The sequence below is a fragment of the Urocitellus parryii genome, chromosome X (genome assembly GCF_045843805.1).
Source record: "Urocitellus parryii isolate mUroPar1 chromosome X, mUroPar1.hap1, whole genome shotgun sequence".
NCBI classification, from domain to species: domain Eukaryota; kingdom Metazoa; phylum Chordata; class Mammalia; order Rodentia; family Sciuridae; genus Urocitellus; species Urocitellus parryii.
The window spans coordinates 17,402,414-17,420,321 of NC_135547.1; the positions used below are offsets into that span (position 1 = coordinate 17,402,414).

General features: G+C 40.3%; 1 pseudogene; it reads left to right on the plus strand.

Moving 5' to 3' along the window:
• The first annotated feature begins 3,547 nt into the window (after positions 1–3,547).
• LOC113194528 (adenylate kinase isoenzyme 6-like) lies at positions 3,548–4,304 on the plus strand (annotated as a pseudogene).
• Positions 4,305–17,908: the final 13,604 nt, after the last annotated feature.

The window sequence follows — 17,908 nt, forward strand, 5'->3', positions numbered from 1 at the left end:
TCCTGTAAATGGGGTCCATTTCCTGTTTAAAAGCTATCTGTCCTGCCATTCAGTGGCTGATATTGACTCTTGCATTATAAAACAGAAGATCAAATCCTGTGGTGGTCCTGGGGATAGAAAACTGGCAGCCATCCACTGGTTAATTTGGTAGACTGAGTAGGGGTAGATTGTCACCTGTCACTTTGTAAGGGACACTTCAGAAGTGAATAACCTATAGGATCATAAGCAACAGTGCTATTTGTAGCCAAAAATTTGAAGCAACATAAGTGTGATCAGAAGGAAAATGCAATGATATGTATGTATATTTACTTTTGCCCTCTTTTTTTTTCATATATATATAGAGAGATATAGATAGATAGTTTTTTTTTTTTTTTTTATGGTGCTGTGGACCGAACCCAGTGCCTCATGCATGCTAGGCAAGTGCATTACCACTGAGCCACAACCCCAGCCCCTAATAATTTTTTTTAAGAGAGAGAGAGAGAGAGAGAGAGAGAGAGAGAGTGAATTTTAATATTTATTTTTCAGTTTTTGGCGGACACAACATCTTTGTATTTGGTGCTGAGGATCGAACCCGGGCCACACGCATGCCAGGCCAGTGCGCTACCGCTTGAGCCACATCCCCAGCCCCTACTTTTGCCCTCTTTTTAAACTATGGATAATAATTTTTAATTTACAGAAAGTTTACAAAAATGCTTGGCACAGTGGTGCATACCTGTAATCCCAGCTACCTCTGAAGAAGGACTGCAAATTGCAAATCTAGTTTCAGGCAGGATTGCAAATTCAAAACTATCTCGGTCAATTTAGTAAGATTTCATCTCAAAATAAAATTTAGAAAAGGCTGGAGAGGTCAGTGTTAAGCACTTGCCTAGTATGCATGAAGTCCTGGGTTCAATCCCTATTACCACATATACTCACAGACAAAAATTACAAAAATAGTTCAAGCAATCCCCATATTCCTTTGTCTCATTTGCTTTTTCTTTTTCCTATCTATATACCTATAAAATACATGTAATATGTTTTTTCTGAATCATGAATCATTATGTAAATATATGTAAATATAAATGAATATATATATATATGTTACATATCAACACATATATGTATATAATGCTTTTCTGAAGCATTTGCTAGTTCATTAAAATGATAATGTGTACCTACAAATAAGCTACACCTAGATAATATTTAATGGTTATATGTCAAATGTTTTCCACAGAGGTAACAAACTGGACAAGATTTTCCACTGTCAGCATTTTTATTCCCAATGTCTTGCAGATCATAATTCGACCAGTCAATAAAATCAAATAATGGGGGCTGGTAATATAGCTCTGTGGTAGAGCACTTGCCTTACAAGTAGGAGATCCTGGGTTTGATCCATAGTACCACAAAACAAACAAACAAACAACAACAACAACAAAAAAAAAAAGAAAGTGTCTTAAGATTGAAAAATAAAAATAAAAGTCATTGAAGATATTATTGCAAACATAGGAAATACAAGCAAATCTATGAGTAATTAGAAATTATACATGAAGTTAGCAATTCCTTTGTATATAACATCAATACACAAAAATTTTTTAAAAAGACAATAACAAGTATTGGTAAAGATGTTGAGAAATTGAGCCCTTATATATTGCTAGGAAAATGATGCAGCCACTTTGGAAAAAGAGCTTGGCAGTTCTTTAAAATGTAGAGAGTTACTATTTACCATTCAACTCACATAGCAATTCTACTCCTAGGTATGAAGAGAATTGGAAATACACAAAAACTTGTGCATGAATGTGCATAGAAGCATTATTCATAATAGCACCAAAATAGAACAACCCCCCCAAAAAAGATGAATACACAAAATGTGGTATCTCCATACAATGGAATATTAGTCAATAAAAGGAATGAAGTACTGATTCGTACTACAAAAGAATGAGCTTTGAAAACATTATGCAAAGTGAAAGAAGTTAATCACAAAATACCACATATTATATGATTCTGCTTATATGAGATATTCAGAATAAGCAAATGTGTAGATGTTGAAAGTAAATTAGTGGTTACCTGGAGCTAGAGGGAAGGGAAAATGGGGAGGTCAAGGTTTCTTCCTGAGGTAATGGGAATGTTCTAAAATTAAATAATAGTAGTGGTTGCACAAGCTGGGAATATATTAAAAAGCACTAACTTGTATAATTCATTTTATTTTTTCAGTACTGGGAATTGATCACAGGTCCTTACACATGCTAGGCAAGTATTCTACCACTGAGCTACAACTCCAACCCTAACTTTATACTTTAAAAGCTGAATATTACCATGTGTTAGCTTTTCATCACTGTGACCAAAATACTCAACAAGAACAACTTAGAGGAGTAAAATTTATTTTGGATCATGGTTTCAGAGGTTCAATCCATAGTTGGCCTGTTCAGTCTGGGATCTGGGTCTGAGGTGAAGTGGAACATCATGGCGAAAGGGCAGTGCAGTGGAGGAAAGCTGCTTATTACGTGGTGTCTGCAAAGCAAAGAGAGAAGGAGAATCCAGAGGGACAAGATATATTATCCCAAGGGGCACGCCCCCAGTGACACACCTCTTCTGCCTCATCCCACTGGCCTATAGTTACCACCTAGTTAATCATTTAAATTGTTAATCCATCAACTGGGTTAATTCAATGATCACAGCTCTCATAACCCAATCATTTCACCTCTGAACACTGCCTGATTAACTTTTGGAGGACACTGCATATTCAAACTATAATACCACATGTGAGTCTTCTCAATAAAGCTATTATAAAAAAGCAATTGTATTCCTATTTACTAATAACAAAATACTAGAAGTAAAATTTTAGAAATTAATACCATTTACAATCATAACTTATCAAATACTAGAAATAAATCTATAAAATATTCATCATACTTCAACACTTGAATCTACAAAATATTACTGAGATAAATTTAAAACACAATAAATTGAAGAATATAGGATATTAATGAATTGGAAAGCTCAAATTAGTTACAAGATATATTTCTCTTCAAATTTCATTTTTGGATACTATTTGATCCCAAACAAAATCAGGCAGATTTTAGAAGAAAGCACAGGTGAATATCCTTATGATATTGGGTTAGGCAAACATCTCTTTTATTTCCAGCCCTGGAAATTGAATCCAGGGCCTCAAACATGCTAGGCAAGCACTCTACAACTGAGCTATATCCCCAGCTCTCTAACACCCTTTTACTGAGATGTCCCATAATTTTCCTTAGTGTGTTTTCATTCCCTACAATGAATAATAAATCAAATTTGTTCAATTATAGTAGGGTGTTCCTGGTGGGTCTTTGCCTGGAGGGCATTAACATCAAGTATGTATAAAAAGAGTTGCTGCCAATCAAAAAGAAGGTAAATAAATCAATAAAAATATTTGAAATTTGTGAATGAGCATTTCATTAAAAAGCATAGCAAAATGGCCAAAAAGCAATAGAGAGGTACTTAATATTATTAGTAATAATAGAAATGCAGCCCTCTCTGTAGTGTGTTGAGCGCATGAGTCTCTGTTCTTGCAAGGTCGCTGTGGAGGACTATGTTGTTACAGAACATTCTGCTCAACAGTTAGCGTGCACAGCTGGGAAGGGGCTGGGTGGCGTGGCAGGGCAGGCAAAGTTGGCCTGTGCTTTGGACTGCAAGTGTTCCAGACCAGGTACTCCAGGGGTTGGAAAAACTACACTAGGCAAAGAACTTGCATCAAGATCAGGACTGAAGAGCTGGGATTGTGGCTCAGTGGTAGAGCGAGCACGGGCCGGACCCGGGTTCAATTCTCAGCACCACATAAAAAAAAAGGCATTGTGTTGTGTCCATCTACGCCTAAATAAATAAATAAATATTTAAAAAAAAAAAGGATCAGGACTGAAATACTTTAATATGGGTGATTTAGCTCAAGAAGGGCAGTTATATAATGGCTATGATGAAGAGTATGATTGCCCCATTTTAGATGAAGATAGAGTAGTTGATGAGTTAGAAAACCAAATGAGAGAAGGTGGAACTATTGTTGATTACCATGGTTGTGATTTCTTCCCTGAACGTTGGTTTCACGTAGTTTTTGTGTTGAGAACAGATAGCAGTGTATTGTACAAAAGACTTGAAACAAGGGGTTATGGTGAGAAGAAATTAAAAGATAACATTCAGTGTGAGATTTTTCAAGTTCTTTATGAAGAAGCCATAGCATTCTAAAAGAAGAAATTGTGCACCAACTGTCCAGCAATAAACCAGAAGATCTAGAAGATAATATAAATCCGATCCTGAAATGGATTGAGCAGTGGATCAAAGATCATAACACTTGACTGGCCACTTTACAATCACTCTTATTGATACCTTTCTGCCCACTTCATAGAAATTGACAACATATTATTAAAATTATTATTAAATAATATTATTAAAATCACATTGCAGGCCTAGCAGGTGCATAATGCCTGGGTCTCTTTTTCTCCACATGAAAGCTAAACAATGTCAAATATAATGAATATAATATTAAAAGTAAAAATTGTCATTTAATGCTTCAGTTACTAAATAATAAATATGACCAAAGGGGTTGATATTCTTTATGCTTATTATAGAAGAAAATGCAAATGATTTATTAAAATAAAAAATAAAGCATCAAAAAAAGAAATGCAAATTTAAAACAATGTGATATCACCACAGACCATCAACCTACACTTCAATAAATAAAAATGAACACTTGAAACATACAACATAGATGAATCTCACAGATACAGAATAAATTCTATATTTTTGCATGTTTTCATTTGTAAGAAGTTACAAAACAGGTAAAAAAATTTATCTTTGGTGATAGAGGTAGAAAAGTTTTTACACAAATTTATCTTTGGTGATAGAAGTTAGAAGAGTGTTAATATAAATGTGTAATTTGAAGTTTTTAAAGAACAGACTTAAGATAATGAGAAGAAAGAACATTTACACTTGGAGGCAATTATTTATAGTTAAAATAAGTTTCTTCTACTATTTCAGTGCTTTTTTTGACTAGGTAAGAAGTTATATACTCTATATTCTTTTTGTAATTGCTCTGAAAAGTTCGCACGCATACCTAATATATAAAGTTATCAACACAAGGAAATTAGAAGAATATAATTAATAAAGAGTGTGATAATACCAAGTATGAATAAGGAAATGAGACTACATAAATTAAAAGCAAGAGTGTAAATTACAAGAAAATATTTTGCAAAATAATCGGGCAGTTCCTTTAGACTGGATTTCTCATAAACTGATTCTGACCAAGGATTCATGTGTAAGTGAAATGTAATAAGTGGTACATGTAAAAATATAGTGATAGAGGAATGGGAAAGTAAAGCTGGGATGGTAAGAGGGCCAAAGCAAAGTGCCATTGAGGATGACTTTGCCATAATCCAATAGGGCGACTCTGGATACAACAGAAGCCACACTTCAAAGTTATCCTAATCATGGGCAAAAGAACTGGATTGTTTATACCTATACATCCACAGAGGCTATCTGGAGGACTTTAATGCCCAGATTTGGCTCTTCATGTTTGCAGACAAGGATTTATAATCTGTGACAAAGAGCCACAGATTCTGGCCATTGGGAGGAAAAAAAAACCCACAAAGGGAGATGATATACACAAAAACAGACAAAAATTCCAAGAGGATAGAACACTAATCACATCTGCTTCAGTAGGTATTAGTTGTAATATATATATATATATATTTGGTGCTGGGGATTGAACCTAGGGCCTCATACATGATAGGTAAGCACTCTACCCTGGAGCCACATCCCCAGCCCAGTTTAATATTTTTAATACCATGAAAAATAACCTGATAGCTAGGGCCTGCTCCTCTATCTCTGCTTATAATGATCTGCACTAAGAGCTTGAATGTACTTGTTTATAATCTTTGTTGTACAATGCTTGGAGTACATTCTCTTGTTTTCAAATGTCTGTTTCTCTATCTGGCCTGGTCTGAAGGAATAGGCAGAAATATAGGCCCCACTTTTAAATGATGATGAAATGATCATTTGCAAGAGGGGCATCTAACATATATTTGTACATTTAAGGACCTCAATACACATTGGTATACATATTTTTTATGTATTAGATATTAATATGTTTTGTTAGGTGTGGTGGTACACAGCTGTACCCCCAGTTACTCAGGAGGCTGAGGCCAGAGGATCACTTAAGCACAAGAGTTCAAGAGGCAACAAACTGAGACCTCTCTCAAAACAAAACAAAACAAAATTAAGAGATACTGACATGTTTTATTACTGGCAGAATGAATAGGGCTGACTCTGATATTATGATTATATACCCAGAAAATTCTTTGCTCTTCATCTTTATAGCCTTAGTAACAAATTGTATAGATGCCAATTCATAAATAATGGGCTCAAATGACCCAGGTAGCCTGAAGTCTCAGGGTTGCTCAGGAGTGTCCTGTTCAATGCATTCTGTTGTCTATTGACTAGCTACAACTAGAAATACAAGCAGAATATTCATTAAATTCACTTGGGGTATGATGGGATGGTTGATCAGAAAGAGACTCCATGCCAGGGTGATATACCGACCCAAGTAATGACATTCCAGGAAAGTGCTGAGAATGATGGTTATACTCAGGGTGTTAACCAGTTTTGGCTTCCAAGACAGGCTGTCTCTGTGTGATTCCATGAAGCTAGATAAAACTGAGTAGTGGAAGCTTTGGGAGGATTATAGAGAGTCCTTCAAGTTGAAAATAAATTTCAATGTGTATGTCCTTTAACCTTAAATTTTCTACACAACCAGTCCAGAACTCCTTTAGACTAATTCCTCCTTCTTAAGATGTTTTGGTGGCTGGATGTGGTAGTGCACGCCCGTAACTCCAACAGCTCAGGAGGCTAAGGTGGGAGGATGAGAGTTCAAGGCCAGCCTCAGCAACTTAGAGAGGCCCTAAGCAACTCAGTGAGATCCTGCCTTTATATAAAATGTAAAAGAGGGCTGGGGATGTGGCTCAGAGGTTAAGAAACTCTGAGTTCAATCCCTAGTACCAAATAAAATAAAATAAAAGAATTCTTGGTGAATGTGGATACCAAATTTGTATATGATTGCACCTGCAATTTTGTTTAATGTCTGATCCTTTTGTTTTCTTTCCTCTTATGGACGGGCATTCTTTCTTTTTCTTTCATCATTCTATTTGGCAATTTTGTGAACTCATATTTGGACAGACATATTTCCTCTTTGGGGAAGAAGGGAATACATCAGTGTTGGAGATCTCCCTGAATTTTGAAAAGATCTAAATTCAAGTTTGCTATTGTCTTCATTCCTAAAAATATCTTTTAATGCTCAGAATCTGAAAATTGATTAATAGGATTTTATGTGATAAGTTAAATATTGCTCCCTCTAGAGGGTTTATTAAAAGGCTTTTCTAAAAACCTCTACCTGTGTTATTTTCATACCTCCTCCAACCCCATGATTTGGGAACTAAGAATAGGGTAGGAAAGTGGAAATAAAAATTGTCCTCATGTGGTAAGATAGTAGAGAGGAAAAGAGGGAGAAAGTAAAATAAAGACTTCAACTTTTTGGAGACAAGAGGAGGTAGAACCAAAACAAAGGACATTTTATTGTGGGAAAAATTATTTATTGTTAGGGATATCTTATCTTTTTTAAAAAAATTTTTAGTTGTTAATGTATCTTTATTTTATTTATATGTGGTGCTGAGGATTGAACCCAGTGCCTCACACATGCTAGGCAAGTGCTCTATCACTGAGCCACAGCCCCAGACCAGGATATCTTCTCTTTATTGAAAAGTAAAAATTTAATAATAAAAAGGTGAGGAGACATTCCCTCATGTCATTCATGAGAATGTAGTTTGAAAACAATCTCTCTGGAGCAAGATTTTTTCTTTTTCAAGAATTTTTTATACCTTTATTTATTTATTTATATGTAGTGCTAAGGATGGAACCCCATGCCTCAAACATGCCAGGCAAGTGCTCTACCACTCAGCCACAATCACAGCCCCATTTTCTTTTTTCAATTGTAGTACTGAAGGAACCCAGGCCCTTGTATATGCTAGACCTACACTGTACCACTAAGCTATACTCCAGACATTTTTATTTGATTGTGAGACAGAGTATCCCTAAGTTGCTGAAAAAACTTAAATTTATGATCCTCAAATTTACAATCCTCCTGCTTCAACCTCCTTAGTCTTTGGGATTACAGGTGTGCACAGCTGTGCTTGGTTTGGAATAACAGATCAAAATATTTAAAGTGCTACACGGACTTTGATCTCTACACTAGTTTTGGAAATCTATCTTAAAGAACTTACAACAAATGTGTTTGCTTCTAATGTGAGTAAATATGTAGTAGTCCTCCATTCAAGGTTGCAGAACAAATGATACTGTAGTTTTTAGTCCAAGGCCCAAATTAATAGGCTTACTGTATCCTTAGGAACAACATGAATTCTATACGCTCTCCTTTTGATCACTGACAATATTCTCTCAACTGCCTTAAGCCAGGGAAACAGCCATAGCGGGCAGAAGAAAAAAATATCAGGCTCTGCTTGACACTGCGGCAAGGCTTCAGAAGTCCAGGGACTGAAGAAGGCAAGTGATAGGGACAGGGGCTCAGACAAGGAAAATAGGAGACCCATTGAAGTGAGTCAGGAGGCAGAATGGATTTGGTGACTGTTGATGGAGACCATTAAGAGGATAGGGTTGAAGAGGACTGAGTATGAGTGGGAGAAGGTGTGCGACCATCAGAAGGGGCAGAGTGGAAGCTCAGTTATAGCCCAGCAGCTGTAGACTTGGGCCAGGTAGCCTTCTGGGAACCACATTTTCCATCATCAAAAACAAGGGGACTGTCCCTGACCCTAACCCTGCACAAACACAAAGTCCAGGTACTTTTAGTATGGGGTCTGTGATTGACGGCTGTGGTGCTAAGATAGAGGGACCTGATAACCTTAACCACGTCCTGACTGGGGATTTGTTTTATTCCTTATTATTTGGGTGTGGCCATTTCTCCATGCCATGAAATAGTCTGGGATCACAAAGGGCTTTCATTTTTTTCACTTTGTTTCATTGTGTATATGTGCTGGCTGATGTTTGTCCTTTCCATAGCTGGTTCCCAAGGATTTGTTACTTTTCATTTTAGGTTCATAACTGCTTAGAACTGATTGTTACAGTACCTAGGTAGTCTCCATACTCCCATGATGGAAAGCAAGTATGTCAAGAAGTATGTCAATACCTGTATAGATGCAGGTAGGTGATTAGACCACAGCAGAAATCCTTGGAGGAAGGATCCTTGCATGCAGAACTTCTAATAACTTAATCTCTCAGCTAACTACTTCAGGTCCCTCCAGGTTCCTAGGGGAGAAACAGATGAGGCTCACTTGCAAGGGGTCCTGTTGCATTCCTCACAACTAAAACACTCAGGGTCACTCCAGGTGAACTGGGCTGCATGAAATAACCACACAAGAGACAGAGATACCTTTTTCTTGGGGTCCTGTGACGGCTTCTCTGACCTTAAGGGGTCTGCAGAAAGACAGTGAGCGAGCACATGCTGAACCCTTTTATTGGGGAGAAGCCATTCAAATGAGGCAACGGGTCAGGTTTCAGAAGGTTGAGTCTAGCTTCATGATTGATGTCTACTATCAGCAGGTTGACTGACATCTGGGAAGGCCACACCCAAAGGCAGAGCAAGAGAAGGGGACACAAAGTGTTTCCATGGAACATTCTATCCCAGGGAAAAGGGGTAATATCACAAAGGAACAGGTGAGCGTAGTTCGACCCATGGAGCAACACACCTACATCTGAAGACACGTCTTCAAACTTCCGGGACCGGGCAATGTCCAGGTCACTAAGAGATGTAGTGATGGTCAAAGCCTCTCTGCTCCAGGATGGAAGATGCAAATCATTCAGAGTGGCTTCCCACAGGGTCCATTTGGAATCCCCTTCCTTACTCCATCTCTGCCTTGGGGCCGACTCTTTGTGCAGGGGTACACTTAGGGCCCTAGGGTTAAGTGTGGAGTAAAGCCTTTAATCAATATATTCTACCAGGAGTCCTCTGAGACTCAAGATTCTGGAACATTGAACTATCCATATTCAATCATTCCCATATTAAATTTTTCTCGATGTGTCACAAAATTTGTGTAATGTTACCATAAATATAGGTACCAATTCATCATGGTCCCAACCACCAAACCAAACCAATCCAAACCAAAACCAGTTAATTGCATTTCTGTCTCCTTTTTCTTATATTTATCTTCTTTATTATTAGTCTTTGTTTCCTCATTCTTATGAGGTAAAGCTGGGGATTCAGTAGATTTCTGAAAACGAAATGAAAGAAACAAACCAAGGAAAGCAAATGCAAGGGTGAGACTGCAAAGTAATGAAAAAGAATCTCCCTTCTACCCTTAAAAATGTCATTCCTTTGTCCCGAAATGGAATCTTGCTAAGGTGTACACTACTGATTCTTGTGAACTATGACACCTTCCCCCCCCCTCCTCGAGACATCTGTAGCCTAAAAGAGACATCTGTAGCATGGGATGATTGAATAGACCAAGGGAAAATTTCCCAGACAGAGCCATCTTAGCAGGAAGAAAAAAACTGCAGGGGAATTGTTGTTGAGAAGGGTAAGGGCCTGCCAACACTGCTCAAAGGATACCTAGCAGGTCCCTGGCCATTTGACCTATGTCAAATGGTAGACACAGATCATGGGGAATATGCTAGACTTACTCAATAAAATGCTTCAAAACATTTTTCAAACTGCTTCAGCAGAATCTATTGAAAACCAGAGTGAATATCAAACATGATTATCTTTTACACCCATCCAGAAAGGCTGTCAGCACCTTGAATTGGCCCTCATAATTAGCCTGGTTTCAATAATTTTAAGAAGCGTGTAAATCACAAAGCTTCATTGTACTAAGCAATTTGAATTTTGTCTCTGATGTCAAGAAAACTTTGATCTGACATTCCAAATTACAAATTAATGATGTTACTATTCCTGGGAATAAAAAATATGACAGACATAATGTAGATAATGTACCTCTAGTTCCATGTACACTCCTATGAATCAAAAATGAATGGCAAGGGCTGGGGCTGTGGCTCAGAGGCAGAATGCTCGCCTAGCATGTGTGAGGCACTGGGTTTGATCCTCAGCACCACATAAGTAAAATAAAGACATTGTGTCCATCTATAACTAAAAAATAAATAGTTTTAAAAAATGAATGGCAAAATTTTACCTGTTCAAATGAACAGAAGGAATAACTTTAAAAAACACTCTTGTGATTTATTCCTCATTTGTATGTTCTGGAAAAATCAAACATTAGAAATAAGGAAGAGAATTGATTGTTATACTGCAAGCCCACTTTAGGATTATCTGACACTATTGGGACATTTAACTTTTCCCAGTGATATTTGAGGTAGCAAAGCCTCTTTAATATAGTAGATTTAAGAGATAAGCATACTTTACAGAGAGATGTAAAGTACTATGTTTCTTTCTTTTTCTAACTTTTAGGGAAAATTGTAATTGTATAGCCCTACCGGTCATCAATCAAACATGTTTGTATCTGAATTAATAAACACAGTTCTGATTCCTTATTCCACTACATACACAAGCAAAGAAATACAAATTTAAATGCTTTTATTTAAGACTTTTATGTCATTCTGCTGGTTCCCTGAAAAATGGGTTAAATAAAAGTCTGACAAGTGTCCACCAACAAATGTGTGGGATTTGTGATTTTAATAACTAGATGCTGTGCTGTCAGGTTGCTTTTGGGAAACAAGAAAAATATTCTTACAAAGCATCTATATGATTTACCTATACCTTTTGTTTTACCAAAATAATCATTTCTTAAGGGGCATGTAAATGCTGGTTTTAAAGATTTATCATCTAGGATTGGGCTGGGGATATGGCTCAAGTGGTGACATGCTCGCCTAGCATGCGTGCGGCACTGGGTTTGATTCTCAGCACCACAGAGAAACAAAATAAAGATATTGTATTCACCTAAAACTAAAAAAAATATTAAAAAAAAGACTTATCATCTGGGATTGGAGGCTGCAAGTAAGGTGTTCATTCCCAGGACCACCACAGGACTATCTTCTGTTTTATAATGGCAAGAATCAAGAAGAAATAGGCTCCATTAACAGGACCAGACAGGGAAAAGGGCCATTCTCATTACGACTCAATTTCTTTTTAAATAGTGTCTGACATTTATTGAAAGTAAGGAAAAGAAACTTTTGTACAGGTAGTGTAGAAGAGCTGGAAAGAGTACACGGGTTACTGTGTTGAACAAAAGGCACACACATCAGAGAGACAGTTGCACATTCAGAAGAAAACTGGATTCTGGGGAAAACTAAGTGGTCCACAGGAGAAAATGAGAGACTCCATTTGGCTGCCAGGAACACAAGAGGTCTCTGGGAGGAGGGAGGGAATGGGATGTGCTGAAGATGAAAGGCTGGCTGGCCCCTTCTGGGGAGGGGGCGGTGGCAGCCAGCTGTGTGAATCAATGTCCACGGGCTGTGGCCAGCTCAGGTACCTCCAAGGAGAGTCCAGATCACTAGGAGCGGCAGTCTGTCGGTGGGTGTGGTGGAAGGCGATGGCAGCGCAGCGCAGCACAGGCGTGTGGGCAGAGCGCGATGCGGTCCGGTGGTCTGGCAGGGGTGGTGGGCAGCGGCCGGCTGTGGGTGGTGTGTCCAGTGTGTAACGGGGCCCAGCCTGCGTGCGGCTGGAGCACAGGACAGCGTCCGAATGGGCACGGGAGGGGCTGGGCTGGCAGCACAGGGCGGGGGCCGGCTCCAGAGCGAGGCCCTGTGGCGGCAGCTGCGGGAGCCTGGAGCGCTATTCCTGGAACAAAGGCAAGCACTACGCGGGAGGGGACAGCAGCGCAGGGAGACCGCGGTGACGCGAGCGAGCTAGCTAGCGAGTGGGGAGGGCGGCGCGGCGGGAGGGCGCCTGGCTCAGCTGACCCTCCCCGGAGCACCGGCCATAGGCCCGAGGGTCTGCAGGCCTAGAAGTCCTCGTCCTCCTCCCATCCAAAGACCCGCTTCATCTCGGCCAGGAAGCCCCGGTAATCATTGAGCAGGGGGCTGTCCTTCTTGATGTAGGGGATCACCCACTCCAGGGCCGGGCCCGTGAGGCGGGTGATGAGGAACGTCACCTTCAGGGCGTCGCTGGAGAAGGTCTTGTCGTCCACGAACATGTAGGAGCCGGTCTGCACGATGAACTCGGGGAGCCGGTCGGTATCGCCGTCAAACGTCTCGGGAAAGGGAATCGGGTTCCTCCACCGACGCGCCGCGGGACGGATGGGCCAGGCCAGGAAGGCCTTCATCAGCTGCACCCGACCGTCCATCGCGCCGCTGTCAGTCGGCTGGGCTCCGCTGCGTTTGCAGGGCTGCGGGGCTGTCAGCGCCGAGGCGTCGCCGGAAGTGTGTGTTTGCGGAGGCGGGCCCAGGCCGGGGTGGGGGCGACCGTGGGCGGAGCCATGACCAGGGTCCCTGCGCCTGCGCGGGCTTCACTCAGAAGCCTCGGTGGTGGTCGCTAGTGCGCAAGCGTGTCTCTGGGTGCTCTGGGGCCAGATGGGGCGGGGGCGGGTATGAGGTCCTCAAGAAGGAGGGGTTGGAATCAGAGGGGCGGGGATGGGGTTTCTTATTGTGGGACCTGGGTGAGCAACCGGGAGCAGGGTGGGAGCCCAGGACACCTGGCACCGTTTGGTGAGGGAGGAGCCCCCTGCCTTTGGTGATCTGAAGGGTCCACGTCCTGTGACCTGAGGAGGCTTCCCGCCCTTACAGCTCCCTGTCCCTCATTCATCAACTCTAGGGTATTCTTTTGTTATTTTTGGCTCTAGATCCCCCTTGAGTGATGCTCAGTGCACTTATTTTCCTGCTTCTTTGTTCATCTTTCAGCGTGAGAAGCATTATCTCCCTGGCTGCAGATGTGGTTTCTTTGCAGCATTAATTAGGAATGACCCAAATATTAGTTAATATAATAAGCATCAGCTTATTCAAAGAACAGGTAGTGAACAGTTTATGTAAGGAATGTTAGTGTTAAGAAATATTTTAATGTACAATATTAACGTTTTCTTAGTGATTCACGTGGCTTATTATTATTAATTTGCTTAGGGTATAATCCTGCAACAAAGTATGACAGAACAGGGTACATGTCATTACTTCGACATCTGCTTTTTTTTTTTTACTTCAAGTTTTATACTCTATTATATTCTATAGTAGTCAGTAGTTGTTTGTTTGGGTTTTTGTTGTTGTTGTTGTTGTTGTTTTGGTACCAGGGATTGAACTCAGGGACACTCAACCACTAAGCCACATCCCCAGTGATATTTTGTATTTTACTTAGAGACAGGGACCTACTGAGTTGCTTAGTGCCTCACTTTTACTGAGGCTGGCTTTGAACTTGCAGTCCTCCTGCCTCAGCCTCCTGAGCTGCTGGGATCACAGGCGTGCACCACCATGCCTGGCCAGTAGTCAGTGGTTTTTTAATATTAAAAAAAGTGAGCAAAACTCCTCTAAAAATTCATTAGTCCCAGATGCAAGGGTGAAAGCCTGTAATCCACCTAATCTGAATCTGAGATAGGAGGATCACAAGTTCAAGGCTAGCCTGGGCAATTTAGGGAGACCCTGTCTCAAAATAAAATAAAAAAGGTTAATAGTGATATAGCTCAGTGATGAAGTGCTTGCCTACTATGCCGGATGCCCTGGGTATGCATACCCTACCACCACAACACACACATGTACACACACCACAGATTTAAAAACAATTTCCCCAAGAGGATGGTTATAGTGAATTTCCAGAAAAAAAATTTCATTCTGAACCCCACAAAGGACTTGAAAAGCTGATTCTAGTCTAAAGGCCTACAGGCTCAAGTTTCAGTTCAAGTCCATTTGAAAGAAAAATCTGATGTTTCAGCTCAAGGCTTTCAGGCATTTGGAAATTCCCTCTTACACACTTGAGGATCAGGCTTTTGTTCTATTCAAACCTTCAGTACATCGGATTCTGTCTGTCCACATTAGGGAGGACAATCCATTGTTCTCAGTATACCAATTTAAATTATAATTTCATCCAAAACACCCCCACAGACAAACCCAGAATAATGTTTGATCAAATGTCCGGGCACCCTCTGATCCAGTGAATTTGAAACATAAAATTAACCATTATAATAATCACAAGATCTTACTTATTCTCTGGTAGGTTTTAAAATTTAAAGAAATTATTTAGTATCCAGTTTTAATAAGATATTGGGGAAATGAGCATTCTCTTCGATTTGTAAAGAGAGTTTAAAATGGTCACGGGTTTGTGGAGTACATTTTGGTTTTGAATTTCAAAACCATATAAATATCTAATGTTTTGTCTCAGAAAATCTGTTTCTAGCAGATTGTACTCTAGATGAAAAACCGCATGGCCCCACAGGCTAAGCATCCCAGGTTCAGTGTACATATTTCATTACAACATCCTGGTGTCAGTGCTATCACCTTGCTGGTTCCCACACCCGTTCCTCCTAAATATGAAGGAATTCTGTGGCTCATTTATCTGTTTGCTCAGAGATACACATCCTACCATATTGATAAAAAAAAAGAAAATTCCCTACTATGGTCTGAGTGGGTCCCCCAAAATTAACATATTGGAGCTTATGACTCATGTCACAGGACAGAAGTGTAGCAGTGTGCCCATTTCCCGTAGTGGACGAGTCTTATCATGGTCCTCATCACTCAAAGCATTTGGCATGACATACTGGGAAAGAATGGAAGAAGAGGAAGCAAAGGTGGGTTTTGGGGTCACTGGAAGGTGTGGATGGAGAAAGTGCTAAGGAGATCAAAGATGTATGGAGAAGGGGAAGGAAGCCTTGGGATGACTTATGGGAATCAGCTCTGTTACTGGGGACCAACATCATAGTAATTAATGAATCATCTAGTCAGGTCCTTTATATATTGACATATTGGGGATTGTCTTAGTTCATTTTCTGTTGTTATAATGAAATACCTTAAACTAGGTGATTTATAAAGAATACAGGTTTAGGGGCTGGGGTTGTGGCTCAGTGGTAAAGTGCTTGCCTGGCACGTGCAGGACCCTGGGTTCGATCCTCAGCACCACATAAAAATAAATAAGTGAAATAAAGGTATTGTGTGCAAATACAACTTAAAAATAAATATTAAAAAAAGAATAGAGGTTTATTTTCGTTCATGTTTCTGGAAGTTAAAAAGTCCAAGACTAGGTGGTAGTATCTGGTGAGGGCCTCATTCTGCACTCTAGCATGGGGGGAAAGCAGTAAGACAAGCAGACATGTACAGAAGACAAAAAAGGGGGCTGTGCCTGGTGTGGTGGCACACACCTGTAATCCCAGAGACTTGGGAGGCTGACGCAGGAGGATTGCAAGTTTAAGGTCAATCTCAGAAACTTCACAAGGCCGTCAAAAACTTAGCAAGAACCTGCCTCCAAATAAATGAAATAAAAAGGACTGGGGACATAGCTCAATGGTAAAGGCCCTTGGGTTTAATCCCCAGCACCAAAATTGGGGGGACTGAACTCCTGCCATAGCTAACCCTTTCCTGCAAGAAAAGAATTAATAAAATCAGAGCTCTTGTGACCCAAATATCCCCCACTATGCTACTTCCCACCACTGACACATTAAGGAGTTAAGGCTCCAACATGTGACTTTGGGGAGATCCTCTCAGAACATGTAGGGAATTTTCTTTTTTTTTTTTTAATCAAATGGTAGGATGTGCATCTCCGAGCAAACATATAAATGAGCCACAGACTGCCTTTATATGTAGGAGGAACAGGTGTGGGGACCAGCAAGCTGATAGCACAAGCACCAGGATGCTGTAATTCTGGTTTTGCCTACACACACACACACACACACACACACACACACACACACCCTGCTGGGGCTTAGCTTCTGCAGCCCTGACTCCTTTGTGTCTCCCTTATTGCTGCCAACCAGCAAGCATACCTTCACATATCAGTCTTTCTTGGAGATCTGGACTGGTTCCCTCCTCAGCCCATTCTCTGTCCTCAGGAGATCTCAGCAACTCCAATGACTCCAAACCTTGAGAGCTATAGCTTGGGTCATGCAAAGCCTTGAAAGTGGGGCTACCAGAAGCCTTGGAGTCCTAATTCCTGGCCCAGTGTGTCTGGAGATGGAAAATTAAGTCAGAGAAAATTGTTCTGGAGTGCTAAGATTTTTGTTTGATTTCATATGCTCACAAGTAGAGACAAATTTCCCTCCAGATGAATCATACATGTGAGTCTTACTCATATCTGATTGATTGATTGATTGATTTGCAGTACTCCCCAGTACTTCCCAATACTGCAAATAAACCAAGGGGCCAAGGGGTGTTCTATTACTGAGCCACATCCCTAGCCCTTTTTATAGACATTTTTAATTTTATTTTTTTTTTGTACTAGGAATTAAACCCAGGGACACTCTGCCTCTGAAATACATCCCCAACCTCTTTTATTTTTGAGACAGGATCTCTCTAAGCTGCTGAAGCTGGCTTTGAACTTGTGATCCTCCTGCCTCAGCTCACATTACAGGTGTGCTCATCCAGCTTCACATCTGATTTAGATAAGACTCTGGACTTTATCCTTTTGAGTTGGTGCTGGGACAAGTTAAGATTTGCCAGAACGGGGTGCTATTGATATTGAATGAGTTCATTTTTCATGTGAGAAGGACATAAATTGGCGGGGGGGTGGTTCAGGGACACATGGTATGATTTGAATACTGGTATTCCTCCAAAATTCCTGTCAGAATCCTCAATGTAATAATATGAAGGAATGGGTCATTTGGGAGATGATTAGGTCTTTCTTCATGAGTGGGATTAGTGCCCTTACAGGACAATGTGTTAGCTTTAATTGCTGAGACAAAATACCTAAGATAAATCAACTTACAAGGAGGAGAGATTTCTTTTGGCTCATATTTTCAGAGGTTTCAGTCCATGTTTGGATGAC